Genomic DNA, 16,667 nt, shown 5'->3' on the forward strand with positions numbered 1-16,667 from the left:
ATTAGTCTGACTTATTCAGCAAACCACAATTCAGTACACTGTATGAATCAGGTCATGATATAGGGCACATCCTTCTATTTTTAATTTTATTTACTATGCCATACCTGTAAGAAAACAACACATACATTTTTAGGCAAAATACTAAACAGTTGGAGAAGATAATAGGAAGTTTAGATTCTTCATTTGGATAATGGGAATTAGAACCCAACATATCTAGAATGTTCCGGATGTTCCCAGACCCTTCAAGATTCTTTTTTGTAGAAAGAACTGAAGAAGCTTCTTGGATGAGAAGTGAAACGTATTCAGAGAAAAACCAGAAAGTCCAGTTGCCTCTTGAAAAAGCACCTTTGGGACATCCTGTAGAATTAGTTATTTGCATCACAGACCAACTGCTTTACCATTATAAGAATCCAAACTCATTTCAACCTTGTTCTTACATACTTTCTCAAACTTTCAACCTCGTAAACCTAAAAGGGCAGACCGGCGTGCTGTCCTCAAACACCGCTCCACACCTCCTTTTCTGCAGCTTCAAGACGAGCCACGATTAAACCGAAGCTCCGCCCTCCCCCTTAGTAGGTTTCTTTTCTGTCACACGGCAGGTGTGAGCCAGCGCAGGCGCACTCGCCTCTTTGTTGCTCATTCCGGTTAACCCTACCCACAGAAGCAAGCCAAAAGCTTTTTCGGAGCTGGGATTTCCAAGTATCGCGCATGCGCCCGAAGTAGGCTCCCGAAGCAAGATGGCGGCGGAGAGCTGCTGAGGGAGTTGCGGTGAGGGAAGGAAGGGGGCGGTGACGGCCGCAGGTAGGACTACGGGGAAGGCAAAGGCCGGCGAAAGTCTGATACCGATTGGAGCAAGAATCGTGCCGAGCGGGGAGGATTTCTCGCTCACTGTACTCTTCGGAAATGCGGGGTCAAGGTGGCGGGACAAGGGATACTATTACCCCTTTTGCCCGCTGTCCCCACCGCTTGTAAGCAGTGTCCCGTAGGGCCTGCCTGGCGCCCCGGATGTGTGGGCGGTCATCTCCTGGTTCCTTGGTGGGGCCGAGTCCCCCGAGCACCGGCCGCGACGGAGGCGGCGGCAGAGTTCGGGGAGCTGCGGAGGCTGCGGCGCCGTTGGGTGTGGAGTGCGACGAAGTGGGCAGGTGAGTGTGTGCTGTCGGCGGCGTCCGTCTCTAGGCGGACATGTGCCTTCTCCCCGGTCACGGCGGCTCCGAAGAACACGCCTGCCTTGCCTTTCCTCCCCCCCCTCTTTTTTTTTTTTGGTCGTCTCTTAGCCTTGGCTCTGGCAGTCCTGAGGTATTTACTTGCCAACCAAAGCGATCCTGCCTTTTAAGGGGCGTTGCGCCTTTTCAGATCCTCCCACTTTTTACGGGATCGCAGACATTATCGCCCCATTGTCTGGCTGGATTCTGAAAAATCTAAGCATGGCAATTCTGCGCGATTCGGAGACGGGGCTTGACGTTCTTGGTAAATACGACGTGCCTGTTGGCCTAAGCTTTTCTTTAAAATTTTTTTTAAAAAAATTAAAAAAATTAACGGAGGGTTGGGGTCCGGTGCCGCCTCGTAAGAAGCTCGTTTCCTGTTTGGGTGACTTCCCCTAAGCGTTTAATTTAGCCCTCGAAGGGAAAACAGGATGCTGGATCGGATAATAGGCTTTTGTTCCCTTCCAGGATTCTTAAGGTTTTCTTATATGGGAGAAGCTGGCTATGGATTTTTAGGAAGAACGGCTCGTAGTAAATTGGGTAGTATGGGGTGAGTTGCGGACTGTTGAGGGTAACTAACAGGTGAATTACAGGTGTACACAAAGAAACGCTTGTTTAGGAATCTTGTCAAAAAATCTTGTCAGGTACATTTTGAACTGTAGAATAGGCTTAATGTGGGCACTTGTTTTGTCTTGATTTGCTGTGGTCAGTAATACCTCAATTATTTACTGAAGTGAGGATTTTTTACTCTCAGTAACAGTCACTTGACTCTTAAAACTTTATTCTTACTATTATGAGGACCCAGATTGTTGGGGGGCAATATGCTGACTTTGTAAACTGCTTAGAGAGGGCTATAAAGCACTGTGAAGCAGTATATAAGTCTAAGTGCTATTGCTATTCTCAGCTTGAGAGTTGTGCTCCCCCTTCCCCTTTCAGTCCATATATAAGTTTAATAAAGTAGCAATTTTTATCTGGGTCAGGGCCATTTCAAACACTCTAGACCCTAGATAAAACAACTTTTTGGAGACCTATAGTGTTTGCCTAATATGAAGATTACTAACTTCCAAGAGGATGCACACCAAACTGTTACATTCTTAGTACCTTCTGGTCCTGATGGGTACAGTGCACTTTTCAAGTAGTTGAAATGATTGTGAGATTACTATAATTCAATAATAGCACGGGCATATTTTTTAGGTCCTAGTTTAGTCCTCAATTAGGTCCTGTTTTTAGCATCTTCAATCAAACATGAGGAATATGTTATGTTTGAAACTTAGAGAATTATTACCAAACTGAATCAACTGTATTTGGCTAGTATACAGTAGTGTCATAGATCTCTTTATGATAAGCAGCTTTATAAAACTAATATGGCCAATAAATAAGCATTTTGAAATACTGTAATGGCAAAGAAGGTAATTCATTTTTAATGCAATGTCAGGAGCTGTGATTAATGAACAATAGGTTACTAATATCTTTAACCTTGAATTTTAATCTTTATAGAATTATTAGTATTGTAAAAGAACTGAGCTAACAAATATACGATCTACTCATCAATGTTTTATTCAGCTGATGGGAAGGGAATGAGATAAATTGCATTTTATTAAATCAATATGTTCACTGAGCATCAGTGTTAGAATTATTCAGATATTTCAAGTTTTCATGATTTTATTGAAGCAGGTCTTCTTTGTGCTAATCCTTCCATTACATATTTTGTCTACTTAGATATCATATTGTATGGAGGCAGAGGGAATCTAACTTTTGTTCTTCAGGTAAGTGTAATATTGTGATATATTTGAGGAAGGGTATGTTTATGAATGTATGAGTTATTCAGTGGTGACATCTGTTGTTGGACTACTTTTATTCCTACATTAACTTGCTTTGATCAGATTAGTAGTAAATACTATTGAATCTCTGAATAATATGTTGCTGTTATGTATAGAGTTACCATTAATATGAAAGTTGTTGGAAACTTATAATTCCCTATATTACTTCTAAGTAATCACTATGTTGCTTGAATGCACTTACTAACATTCTCAGTGGTACTAACATTTGGTTTCTCAGTACTGAACCAAAGTTAAAAATCAGTTCAACTATGACAAGATTTGTCTGATACAGTGAGTATTTTATATCTGGAAGATTGATCTATTGATAGTTGTAGGGTGAATGATAAACATTTAATTGTGTTTCTTTGTTGTAGTGCTATGCCATATACTTTTGAATAATATGAGACAGAGAAAAATTATTTCCACATTATCTTTTCCAATTTCTGTCTCCATGTTTGTGGAAGCTTTGCATGTCTAACTACAACATCATAGATCAATTTCTGTCTAGATCTTTCCAGCTGTGAAAAGATTTATTGATTGTATATAAGGAGTTTTTTGAAAATATACCTGGATAACTTTGAGATTTATATGGTAGACTGCATGGTAGGTAGTTGACATAGAAAAGTGTCTTTTTACAAAGAGAATGTGTGCACAGATAGAGTGACATTAGAAAAGTAATAATATTTGCTTTTTAAAGAATTAAATAGCCCGTTTTCTTTGAAAATAAAATGCTTATACATAATCTACATTAGACCATAGTATCTTAAAAAAATATACAGGTAATCCTTGATCACAGCTGAGACCAGAATTTTGGTCATTAAATGAAGCAGTTGTTAAGCAAAGCATCACATGATTGCTTTGGTCAATAACTACAATACCAGCATTTCTTAGTGTAGTCATTAAGTGATTTCACAGGTTGTTAAGCAGATGAGAGTCCCAGGTAAGGAGCGTGGGGTGCCTCAGGGAAATCTGTACCAGGCCCTTGGGGCCTTGCCCCACTCTCCTGATACACCCCACTCCCTGCAAGCAGGATTTTCAGTGCCAGAACAGAAAGACACATTCATTCATTCACTGCCTGGTCCAGGCCTTGCCCATCTTCCTGAGACACCCCACACTCCTTACCTTACCTTTGCCTCTCCCCTGTGGCACTGAAAATCTTCCCTGCAGAGATCCAAACACTCTAAGGACTCATGCATGTGACTACTTAGGAGTGACTGGAATTTGCTGAAATAAGTTTGCAAACGGGTCACAGTTCCCTGCAAAGAAACAGTTGGGTTGCTTTTTCCAAAAGTCCAGCTATCACTGCTAACCCTAACCCCCCGCCCCAGTAACAGCATGTCTGCCTTTGGCCTTGAATGGCCTGGATGGTAGGAAAACTACAGTGGAGCAGGAGTGAGTCCTTGAAGAAAAGAGCAACAAGCTGCACTTCCCCAAAATGCCCATTTGAGAGAATGGATTTGCTTAATGATCACATGATTTAGATTTACAACCATTTGGTTTGCTTAACAACCATAAAAATGGTCCAAAAATTGGGTCAAGTCAATAGGTGCATCAACTTATGACCACAATAACTTACAATCAAAATGCCAGTCTCGGCTGTTATACATCAAGGACTACCTGTATATGTGTTATTAATTTTTTGGGGTGCTGACCCACTGTGCATTATTTGTTTACATTTAATTTTTTGTTGCTATTTGAAGCCAATCCTCCATTTTGAATGTTCATTTTATAACTTTTCTAATTTATTTTAACGATGCTATCTGAATCTGCAATTCTCCAATCAGTTACCAGCCTATATTATAAATGTTTTTCTTACTTTATAATAACCATCTTTGCTCAAGAACTTGAAACAATACAAAAACATTCCAAATCACCCTTGTTCATTATTTTTAAAATATTTCTAAATGGTTAATGAAACAGGGTTTATATTAACATAGACCATATGGAGTCTTCTTAAGACTTGCTGCCTGTATATTTGGCAATTTTGGAATTTAGATTTGTATTTTTTGTTGGCAGTTGTAATCCTTTTACAACAAGCTAAAACTATAGTAGAAGGAATATATAGAATTGCACAATTGTGACTGGCTTTATGGTGGCTGAAAATGACATGTGAATTACTTCCAGTATTATCAACTGCATAGAATGTAATGCGAGATAATCATTATGAGCATTGATGTTCTGATGTAGCATTTTGGATAGATTCTTAGCTATAGCGAAAGTTACAATGCCATATTGAACAAGTGTAGCAAGAATTTTGAGAGCACTTGGGTTTATCTTCAATTCATAATACTTTTGAGTAGGAGTATGAAAATTAGGAAATTTCTTATGCTGCCTTTGAACCTGTTAAAGCTTTGTGCACAATAAATTGTAACAAAACCAAAGAGCAAGTATGGGAATTTTCTTCAGTGAGTAAGGTTAGCAAATGAAGATTTTAAAACTATAAAATTTTCTTTATATTAACAGTATTTTTTGATTTTATTTCATATGGTAAGAATTGACTTTTTGCTACTTATGTTATAGCCTGCATGATATTGAATTAATGTGGAACTCTGTATTTCACTAACTTTTTGGTTCCAGCTCAAGTGACAGCTCACTAATTAGATGTTATTGTTAGACCTTGAGAACTGGACTTGGTTCATGAAGTTTTTTCCAAAAATGTTTCAAGTGTAATGCATTTAAAAGAGTAAATTGAATGGGAAAAAAGTTCTTGTCCTCTTTAAGCAGTGAGTTTGTGTATCTCTCTGTTAGCATGAAAAAGTAGGTCTTTATGCTATTATTTCTACTGAGGAACAAAATGTCTTAACTTCAGCTATTGAAATACTTCAGAAAAGTCTTTGGTTGTATTACATTAAATTAGTAATTGTATAAAGATTAAAATTGGGTGTATTTTATAGCATTAATGTATAACATTGTTTTAAATATATTTTTTAATTTTATGTTTTATAAATACATCTACCTATATGTCAAAACTAAATTTTTTAAAGCATATCAATGTGAAAAGCAAAAAAGCAAGGATTCTATCAAGTAAGACTGTATGTAAAATGTAGCTGCCCCTTGAATAGTTAACTAAATGGCAGAAAATATTAGGTTGAAGACTGATTACTAACATTACATTCATTTCTGCAACTCTCTCAGTTAAGTATGCTTTTTCAATGATAATAACTGGTATTTTCTCATTTATGTATTGAATCACTTTATCTTCATTTTGAAGTAAGACTGTCATATCATAAAAAGGTATGCAATTATTAATGTAGCTCTATAGCTGGTCCCAGTTATTTCTACTGTTTATGCATAAAATTAATCTTATCTTGTTTACATTCCCAGCTTCTATCTCTGCAATTGCCACATAGTTGATGTAATATATGTATATTTTATGCTAGTAGATGTTTTCACATTAGTGCAGATTGAACCCACTGGACCTGGCAATAATATTTGCATTCCATTCTTGTTATAAAATGAAATGGCTAATTATGTTCTTTTGGCAAGTTTGAAAACATTATGGTTTTTGCCTTTGATTAAATTTTTCTGATAAGCTTTTTCATGTTTTCTATTCATAAATTAATTTCTTATAAGAAGTTAGAATTCAAATTATTTCAGAAATTAGAATTTAGAATGGAGCTTAATTAATTATATGGGCAAGACAGGGCTCTCTTATAATTTGACTGTGATTGCAAATAAGCACAAATCTGAATTATTACCGCAAATAAAAATCAATATATTTAATTTATTTTAAAGCCATACTAGATAATATAAAATTATTCTTGTAAATAACTGACAAATGCAAGAACCTTTTTCATATATTTTGTTTCCTTTTCTTTTCATGGAAGAAGTGATATAATATCTTGTTTTAAAATATATTGTTAAGCTTTTTTAAAATAGAATTCTTGAAATAGTAACCATTTTATGACAATTCTTCCCATTTGAAAAATTCCCCAAAGGAATGTTGTTCATTCCTATCATGTGGATTATCACACCTACCATATTTTTCGGAGTATAAGACACAGTTTTTGGAGAGGAAAATAGAGGAAAAAAATCTGCCTACCAGGTATTTTATCTGGCTAGTGTCCTTAGTCTGGTCAGCTTCAGCACATTAGTTTGCTGGTTTTTTAACTCCTGCTTGGGGATAAAAAAACAGTTTCTAAGGCACAGCTGAGAGGAAGCAGCAATGAGAAAAGCAAGCAAAGCACGGGAGATTGCTTCACTCGGCTAGCGCCTAATTAGGGCTAAAAAGCTTCTAAAGAAGAGCTGAGAGTTGGAGCAAAGCATGGAGATCACTTCACTTGCTAGCGCCTCGTTAGGGCTGAAAAAAAGCTTAAAACATTTGGAGTATAAGGCAGACCCAAATTTTCAGCCTCTTTTGGGGGGGGGGGGGGAAGGTGCGTCTTATACTCCGAAAAATATGGTAGATGTTTGATTAGTGCAGCTAAATATGAAGAGTTTGATCCAGATACCGTACTTTTCGGAGTCTAAGACACACTTTCCCCCCCCTAAAAGAGGGTGGAAATGTTGGTATGTCTTATACACCGAATACAGCCATTTTTGGCCTCCCGAAACCCCGCCCCACATGTCTCATTTTTGCCAAAAACAGGCCCGTTTTAGGAAAAAACGGGATGCACAGAGGGTTTGGGAGGCCTGCAGAGTGCTCCTGGGGGCTGGGGGAGGGTAAAAACGTGATGCATGGGGGGTTTGGGAAGCCTGTTTTTTGCAAAAATGGGGTGAGCATAGGGCTTGGGAGGCCTGCAGAGTGGTCCTGGGGGATGGGGAGAGCAAAAACACGATGCATGGGGGGGTTTGGAAGGTGAAAAATGGCCCCCCCTTTTTTTTTTTTTTTTTTGCAAAATTGGGCCCATTTTTCACAAAAATGCGGCGCACAAAAGGTTTGGGAGGCCTGCAGAGTGCTCCTGGGGGCTGGGGGGGGGAATGCAATTTCTTTCCCAAAAATGGCATTTTGCCCTCCCCAGCTCCCAGGAATACTATGCAGGCCTCCCAAACCCTCTGCGCACCCATTTTGGCAAAAAATGGGCCTGTATTTGCAAAAAACACCCCCATGCGTTGTGTTTTTGCCCTCCTCAGCCCCCAGGAGCAATCGGCAGGCCTCCCAAACCCTCTGCACGTCCCGTTTTTATGAAAAACGGGCCTGCTTTCACAAAAAACAGGCCCATTTGTGGCCTTCCAAACCCCCCACACATCATGTTTTTGCCGTCCCCAGCCCCCAGCAGCACTCTGCAGGCCTCTCGAACCCTCTGCGCATCCCGTTTTTGCAAAAAATGAGCCCATTTTTGGCAAAAACGGGATGTGCAGAGGGTTTGGGTGACATGCAAGAGTGCTCCTGGGGCTGGGGAGGGCAAAAACTTTTTTTCCCCTTCTTTACCTCTTGGTATGTCTTATACTCCGGTGCATCTTATAGTCCAAAAAATATGATATATTTAGATCATAGACCATATATCATATAAATTAAGGAGTCTTACATTTGTCAGAAAGTCATTGGACATACTCTAAATATAAATCTGAATTCATTATATTTAAGTAAAATGTTTATAATATTATACATAGATTTTCAAACGAATGGAATGAAAAGCTGTTATTTTCATACTTTATACCAGTATTACTTGAAAATTCTTCATTTACAAATATGTCACTCAAATATATTTATGGGCCAGTATGGGGAAGGAGGGTGAAGAAGAATCTGTAGTGTGGATTTCAGATGGTATTGGCGACCTTAACAAAGTAGGAAGCTGGATATTGTACAGGATTTGTGTGTGTCTATCACAGAGAGTGATAGAATGATTGGTGGCTCAGTGATTTAATTGGAGTTGGTGGAACTGGAATTGACAGTTTTTTATGTGATGGTCTGAATTACTTCATTGCAAAATTGATGAGGATTTATGTGCCTAGTTTTCTTATTGTTACATAGACACAAATTATTAAAAATGTGATGTTGAAAATCAGTATCTTTTGTTTCAATTTTCAGTAATCTCAAATGTTAATAGAAAAAAACTGGATTTGATTTCATTATTAAAGAAATTGTGTACTGTATGTTTTAAAAACAATTATTTTATTTAAAACATGCTCTTCTGTTATAACGTGTGCTATAATATAATGCAGAGATTCCCAAACTTTCTTGATTCACAATGCCCGTAGAGTCTCAATATTTTTTTCATGATGCGCCTAGGCCAAAACTACCTTGAGCTAGTACTTTGCAATCCTGTAACCCCACTTTGATTTTGCTGGTTCATGGATGTGTCAAACATGAGCTTTCCTATTGTGTATACATAGTTTTCTTTTATTTATAAAATTCTTGAAGCTAATTAGGAATATGCTCTTTATTTTGTAGTGTATTTGATGAAATAATTTTCCAAATTAGTTGGGCTTCCAAATAATTTTTTTTATTGGTACTTGAGGCTTTGCTCCCCAGTCCTTCTCTTTTGGAATTTTGGTAATACACTCTTGGGTCATTGGGAACTTTAGAACTGGAACTGGAGATAACCACAGTACAACTCAGTTTTCATGTTCAAAACCCAAATGCATGTCTTTGATTTAATAGGGTTGTGTGAAGCCAACAATTCTGTGAATCTATCTAATTATGGTTTATTCAGTGAACCATAGATTTCCATTTAGAAAGATGATCTCTCTGTGATTACTTGTTAATCATTTTATTGTGCTGCATGGAGCTTTTCGATAACTTTTCGATAACAAGAATTATACCTTACATGTAGTTAGTTTGCCCCCCCCCAACTGATTCAGAATGATCTTGAAAAGCTATATCAGGTTGAACTTCAGTAGACTTAGATTGATGATTTGACATTACCAGTGATATGGGGCCGCGGTGGCTCACGTGGTAAGACGCTGAACCTGTGCTCCGCTGAGGTCAGCAGCTCAGCAGCTTGATTCCTGTGAGCCAATAAACCATCTAGGGACAGGAAAGGAAATTCCTCTGATTGCCTCCTGGCATTCAGGCATCCTACGGGCAAGATAACACCACCAGAAAAAAATTCCTTTCACAGAGGCAGCCAGCCACTTCGGTATCCCTGGCTAACACGTGCCATATGCTAAAAAACAAAACAAAACACCAGTGATATAGGCAAAACCCAGCTCAGAAGGATATAACGCAATCCATGTATATATTGCTGCAAAAACTTAGACATGTCCATGCAGTCACTAGGAGTCAAGCTCATTTAAAGAGGAATATTATCTTTACAATTAACCCCACATATGTAAAAAAACCCAGGGTGCTCACCAACAGATTGCTGAGGTTTATGGGATCCAGTTTCTATAAGTAATACCAGCTCAATAAAATGTTGTGTTGCTGGAGAGATAGTATAAATAATGGGTTTTGAGCTACAGACTAGACCAGGAGTCACCAATCTTTTGGACCTCAGGGACCACTAAATTCATAATTTTAAATCCCGCGGACCACTAATACGAATCCAGCGCACCACCCGCTGAAGCACCTGGACTCCCAGTGACGGGATGGGGTCCTTCAGACACTTAGTTTGGCCACCTGTTTGTGCAACCTTAAACACTCAAAGAGCCATTTGGACCTATTACAAAACACTGGGATCTCTCATCTCTCTCTCTCCCCCGTCTCTTTTTCTTTTTCTCTTTATTTCTCTCTCTCTTTCTCTCTCACACACATCTCTCTCTCTCTCTTTGTCTCTCTCATCTCTTACTCTCTCTCATATCTCTCTTTCTCTCATCTCTCTCCCCCTCTGTCTCGGTTCTCATTTCTCTCTCTCTCTCCCCATCTGTCTGTCTCAGCTCTCTCCCCCCTCTCTCTCTGTCTGCCTGTCTGTCTCTCTCATCTTTCTCTCTCTCATCTCTCCCCCTCTGTCTCTCATCTTTTTTCTCATCTCACTCCCCCTCTCTCTCTCATATCTCTCTCTCCCCCTCTGTCGATCTCTCCCCCCTCTGTCTGTCTCTCATCTCGCTCTCATCTCTTTCTCTCATCTCTCTCCTCCCTCTCTGTCTCTCTCTCTCCCCCCTCTCTCATCTCTTTTTCTCTCTCCCCCCTCTCTGTCTGTCTCTCTCTCATCTTTCTTTCTCTCATCTCTCTCTCCCCCCCTCTCTGTCTCTCTCTCATATCTCTCATTCTGATTCTCTGGTGCTCTCTGGGTCTCGCGGATGCTTCTTTGGCCTTTGCTGGTCCTGGACGCACCTCGGTCGCTTGGGAAGACACACAACCTGTTCTCCACCCCAAGACACTTGCTCGATCCGGCTGCAGCCAATGCTCCGCTTCGTAAGGGGCTCCAGGAGGAGAAGGGGACGCCGTCTCCCCCATTGCGAAGTGCACTTAATTTAACTGTGCTGTGAGAGCAGTGGGCAGGCCATGGAGGCATCAACAGAGTAGCGAAGAGAAACAGACAGGCCGGCCAATGTCTCAGGGCTGAGAGGAAGTTGTGTGTCTCCCCGAGAGTTTTAGCTGCACGGAGCACCAACAAGGGCCGGAAGACACGCCCACAAGACCCAGCAACAGATGAAGCTTCGCTCCCGCTCTGGAATATGGAGCAAATCTCCATCCCCCGCCCTTCCCTTCTCAGGCCAGGTGAGGAGTGACAGGGAGGGGAGGGGAGGAAGAGGGGCAAGGACAGGGGCAGGGCAGCCACTGGTGGGTTCAGCCGACAGGAAGCAGGGGGAAGAAAGAGCCACGAGTTGCCGACACCCGTTACTTTGGCCGACTTGCGCCGCCACCCACCCTCCCTTGCACCATTACCTTGTTCTGGCCGGCAAGGGCTGCGCTCCTCCTTGCACGTTGCACCTTCTGCAAAGTTGCAATTTGCACGTAGCTCCCTCTACGGCGGAGTTTCCAGCCCTACCGCGAACTGCCTGGCCAGTCCCATATTCCAGAGCTCTAGTCATAGGACTGGCCATTGGTCATCCCGGAGCAGCTTGGGTGCGCTGTGGACCACCAAAATTTTATCACAGACCACCAGTAGTCCGTGGATCATCAGTTGGTGACCTCTGGACTAGAACGGGTGTCAAACTGGTGGCCAAATGCATCATGCTCTGACCACGCCCACCACAGCTCCATGAATGGGAAAAACATCACGTGACAGCAATGTGATGTGTTGAATTTGACACCTATGGACTAGACCATGAAAATAATAATACAAAAATACTTGAACTTGCAGACCAAAGTTAAATGCTTATGGAAAAAGTAATCTGTTGTTATATCAATCATGATTTGAGCCCTCCGAGTTATATCTAAAGGACTTCCTTGATTTCTAGAAATACTGAATTTTTCAGACTTGGACACCCTACTTTTACAAAAAAACAAAAATCCCACCTTATTTGGAACTGTCTATATTCTTAGATGCTACCTTTATAATTTTTATGTTCTTGATTAGGATTTGAACTATTAGGTTTCTGTCAGTCTCAGACAATGAATCTAACTATAGACTACCCACGTTTAATAATCCCCCAATGTGAGGGACTACCTTGATGTGGTTGTGGAGCTTGTGTCCTCTGAGGAAAATGAGAAATATGTCAGAAGTTCAAGCATGCTAAACAGTCTCGTCAGAAGAGTCAAAGAAGTGCCTCTGCCATAAACAATATGATGACATGTAACTTACAGGACCCTATACTGCAGGGATGGGTTCTAATTTTTTTTACTACCGATTCTGTGGGCGTGGCTTATTTTGTGGGCGTGGCTTGCAGATCATGTGACTGGGTGGGCGTGGCTAGCTGGTCATGTGACCGGATGGCCATGGCTATGTGTATAGGGACTACTCAGAGGGCTGAAAAAGGTCATTTCTGACAGGTCCTCGCACTTTTGACTGGTCCTCACACTTATGACCATCCTCACATTTATGCCCGTGCAGCATTCTTAACAACCATGTCACTCATTTCACAACTGCTTCTCTTCACCATAGTGACAAGATAGGGCAAAACATAAAATGTGAGGACAGTCGTAAGTTCGAGGACTGATCAAAAGTGCAAGGACCAGTCAAAAATAACTTTTTCAGCCCTTTGAGTAGTCCATAAGCATAAAAGGATACAGTAATAGAGAGGGATGAAGGAAGGGAAGGGAAATTAGAGTAGGAGTGAGGGTAAGAGAGGGAGGAAGAGGAGGAGAAGGAGAAAGGAAGAGGAAGTAGGGAGGAGAAGAAGGGGGGGAAGAGAAAGTAAGAAGGAAAGAAAAGAGAGAGGTGGTAGGTTTGGGGAGAAAGATTGCTGTACAATAAAAAAAGATGAAAGGGAAGAAAGGCAACCCCAAACAAATATAAAGATATTAAGATAAAGAATGAATTGTTAAACTCTAAAGAATAAAAGAGAACAAATATGAATAAATAGCAATAATTAGAAACACACATACAAACATACAATGTATTTTCTTTGAACAGAGTATTTGGCCGGTTCACAAATTTAAACAGTGTTTAGTCATTTCAATTAAATTTACAATTTCTATATTTCCTTTTTGCCATATTTATTGCTCATCTATTTTTTTAAAAAACCAACATTACCCTTCATCCTCATCTCTAATCTTAATCAAATTCAATTTTTCCCTTCTATTCTATATTATACCCCTTCCCATTGTCATCTATTTTTATATCCATCCTCACATTGGTTAATTATGTAATATTACAGTTGTTTAATACAAATTCAACATTTTAATATAAATCAATTAGTTATATAACTATCTTTTTTGTATATTAATCAATATGAACATGAATATTCCAATTATTTCCATGCAATCCAATTTCTTACAAATCAATTAATTATATTTACCAATAATAATAAACCAAATAATTTCCCCCATATATTCCTCCAAACCACAACTTAACCATTTCTGCTTTCAACACAATATACAATTAATAGTATCTCAATTATTACAATTCCCTAGTTAAATAGAGCTTTTTTTCTTTTGTGTTTTAAAATCTTGAACTCTCCTCTTTTTCCCTAAATTTCCCATTGCTTGCACCTACCTTTTTCGGTGAGCAAAAAGAAAAAGAAATCTCTCCCTGCTTCATTTTGTCATGTTGCAGCAAAGACTCTGCTTTACTTTCAGTTTCGTTTTTTCAGCATAGCTAAGGGAAAAAAAATCTGCTCCAGCAATCTTTGCAGAGCCCTGCACAAAACAGCTGAGAGCAAATCAGCTGAGAGTCGGGAGGCCGATCTAATCAACTTGTGGTAATTAACCTATGCTGAAGCTGAAAGGGGCTGTTTTTTCTATTTTTGCAGGCACCGGTCTACTCATTTGTTTTCTTTTAACGCTGATCAGCTGTAGGGCGGCCCTTTGAAGCCCCGTGGCAAAAGTTTAAACAGTTTTTTTCCCTCTAGCCATCAGCTGGGACTCAGGAGGCAGCGATTGGGAGTGAGCAGGGTAAGCGAATGGCGACCGGGCCGGGAACCGGTTCGGGGGCGTGGCCAGCCAATCTTATTACCGGTTCTCCGAACTATTAACTTTTTTTACTACCGGTTCTTGCGATCCGGTGCGAACCGGGAGCAACCCACCACTGCTATACTGGACCAGTTGCTAGGTGTTTGAGTTCCTGGACTTTTGGTGACAATTGGGCTACAGAACTCGGGACTGTTGGCTGAGTAACAAGAGCCAGCAGCTGCAGAATTACTGGAAGAAAAGTTGCTTGCCCATGGCAAATATTCAAAGACCAAAAACAAACAAATAATGATTTGTTATTGCAAATCAGACCAAAGAGAAGAGAATATTTGAAAAGAATGCACCAGTTCTGGAAAGAAAAACATCCAGAAACAGAAATAATAGAACAGAGATTAATAGGTCAACCCTGATTTATAATATGAAATAAAGTATTCAGAGGAGTAGAATTGGAAGAGCTGCAAATGTCTACCCAGGGCAAAGAAATCAAAGCTTTGCCAAAAGTAGTTTAGACAGTAGAGACAGGCCAGTGGGGAGGTGATAGTAAAGCCAGCATCACTATTGAACTGTATTTTCATTTGCAAACCAGGCATCCTTTCCTCCGCCTTCTCCTCAGAAAAAACAAAGTCATCTAACTGGAAAAGAAGAATAGGAAATGAAAAATAACTGAGCATCTAGAACAGCAGGAAAAACAACAACAGAATAATGTTGCATGCATTGAAATTTGTTAAAAGCACAGCTTAAGTATTAAAAGATGCCAATACTATATAAGCATTACCAAACTGCAAGAAACAGAATAACTGATGGGCAGCTTAGCTACCGTTATAACTGAAGATCTTGGATGCAAAATGCACAAAGAAGAAAAAAGGCCAATATTAAAATGGAAGATCAGGTTGGAAAATAAGATCATGAAGCAACATCAGATGCAAGCAAGCTAGAACAGAAGTGAAAGCAAAAAAAAGATGAAGAACAAGACCAAGTAACACCTGATCAAGAAATATCTTCTAGAGACAAACCAAGGAAGCACTGGAAATAATAAAGTAACAAATAACAGCCATAGCCAAAAAAATCAACAGGAATGAAACTCAAATTGCACACTACAGGCAGAATTTTCAATTGCAGTTAAAATAAAAATATTTCTACCAATCCATCAATGGAAAGACTATAATGAGCCAGCCAACACCTTACAAAGAATAGATAGGCAGATCTGAGCACAGTTATGGGATGACCCAAAGAAATACAACATGAATGCAGTTTGAATAAAGGAGGTGAAAAGGGAGGGAGGGGTGAAGCTGAAATGAAAGAACTTGTAATAACAGCAGAAATGACGAAGAAAGGGGCAAGGAAAATCAAGGTCTGGTCAGCACCAGTTGAAGATGAACTGCATTTATGTACAATAACTGCTCTGCGCCCACTCATTGCCAAGCAGTTTAACAGGCAACTACAGGTCAATTACCTGGTTATCTGTAACTTTCAGATTATTAATTGGTTTGATAGCTGATGCATCTAATTGAAAATAAACTCTTTCCATTTGACCAGTAAGGAAACTATGCCAACAGTAGCGGAACAAAAGATCAGTTCCTAATGATTTTGGAAAACTGTAAGAAAAAGAAGATCAACTTTAATATAACTTCAATTGTGATTACAAGAAGGCTTCCCTGTGTCCCTTTGGCTCCCTTTTCACATGACTGGATAATTAAGTGCCTGAAAATAATAAGAATCAGTAGAAACATAAGAAGCTTTGCACAAAGATCAGTGGTACAATGCAAGGCACGGTTGCTAGACGGTAGTGAAAAACCAGTTGAGATTAACATTGAGAGAGGAATCTTTCAAGTAGATTCACTATGATTACTACTGTTGATTTCTCTTATCAACAGCATTGAACAAGTTAGACCATGGCTATCAAACATCAAAAACATCTGCCAGGCTTTCTTCTTTAGATGGACAATCTGAATCTGTATGGAAAAACACCATCTGAAATAGAATCGTTGCTCAACACTGCCCGTATAGTCAGACAGAACATTACAGTGGAGTTTGGCCTGGATAAATATACCACCTTCACCATCAGCAAGGAGAAAAATAATGACAACTGAAGGAATCAAGATGACATATTGAAATAACATCAAGAATCTGGATGAAGATGATCATTATGAATATCTGAGCATCCTTCAAACTGACAACAGCAAGCACACTAAAGTCAAGAAGAAGGTTAGTAATAAATACATCATGAGAGCAAAGATCTTAAGATCCAAACTCAGTGGCACATATGCCATCAAGGTGATTAACACCCAGGTAATCCCAGACATTAGATAC

General features: G+C 39.7%; 1 protein-coding gene across 10 annotated transcripts in view; it reads left to right on the top strand.

The window, feature by feature from the left end:
- Window positions 1–282: 282 nt before the first annotated feature.
- Window positions 283–16,667, top strand: part of APC (APC regulator of Wnt signaling pathway) — an 88,463-nt gene continuing 72,078 nt past the window's right edge. For 6 of the 10 annotated variants that reach the window (XM_034432758.3, XM_087885981.1, XM_034432764.3 and 3 more), the window contains exons 1-2: window positions 289–1,142; window positions 2,922–2,968. The gene's annotated coding sequence lies outside the window, so the exon portion shown is untranslated. The other 4 variants (XM_087885980.1, XM_087885984.1, XM_034432757.3 and 1 more) reach the window with 3 other exon arrangements.

Source organism: Pantherophis guttatus, chromosome 2, assembly GCF_059756535.1.
Source record: "Pantherophis guttatus breed Tessera chromosome 2, ASM5975653v1, whole genome shotgun sequence".
NCBI lineage: Eukaryota > Metazoa > Chordata > Lepidosauria > Squamata > Colubridae > Pantherophis > Pantherophis guttatus.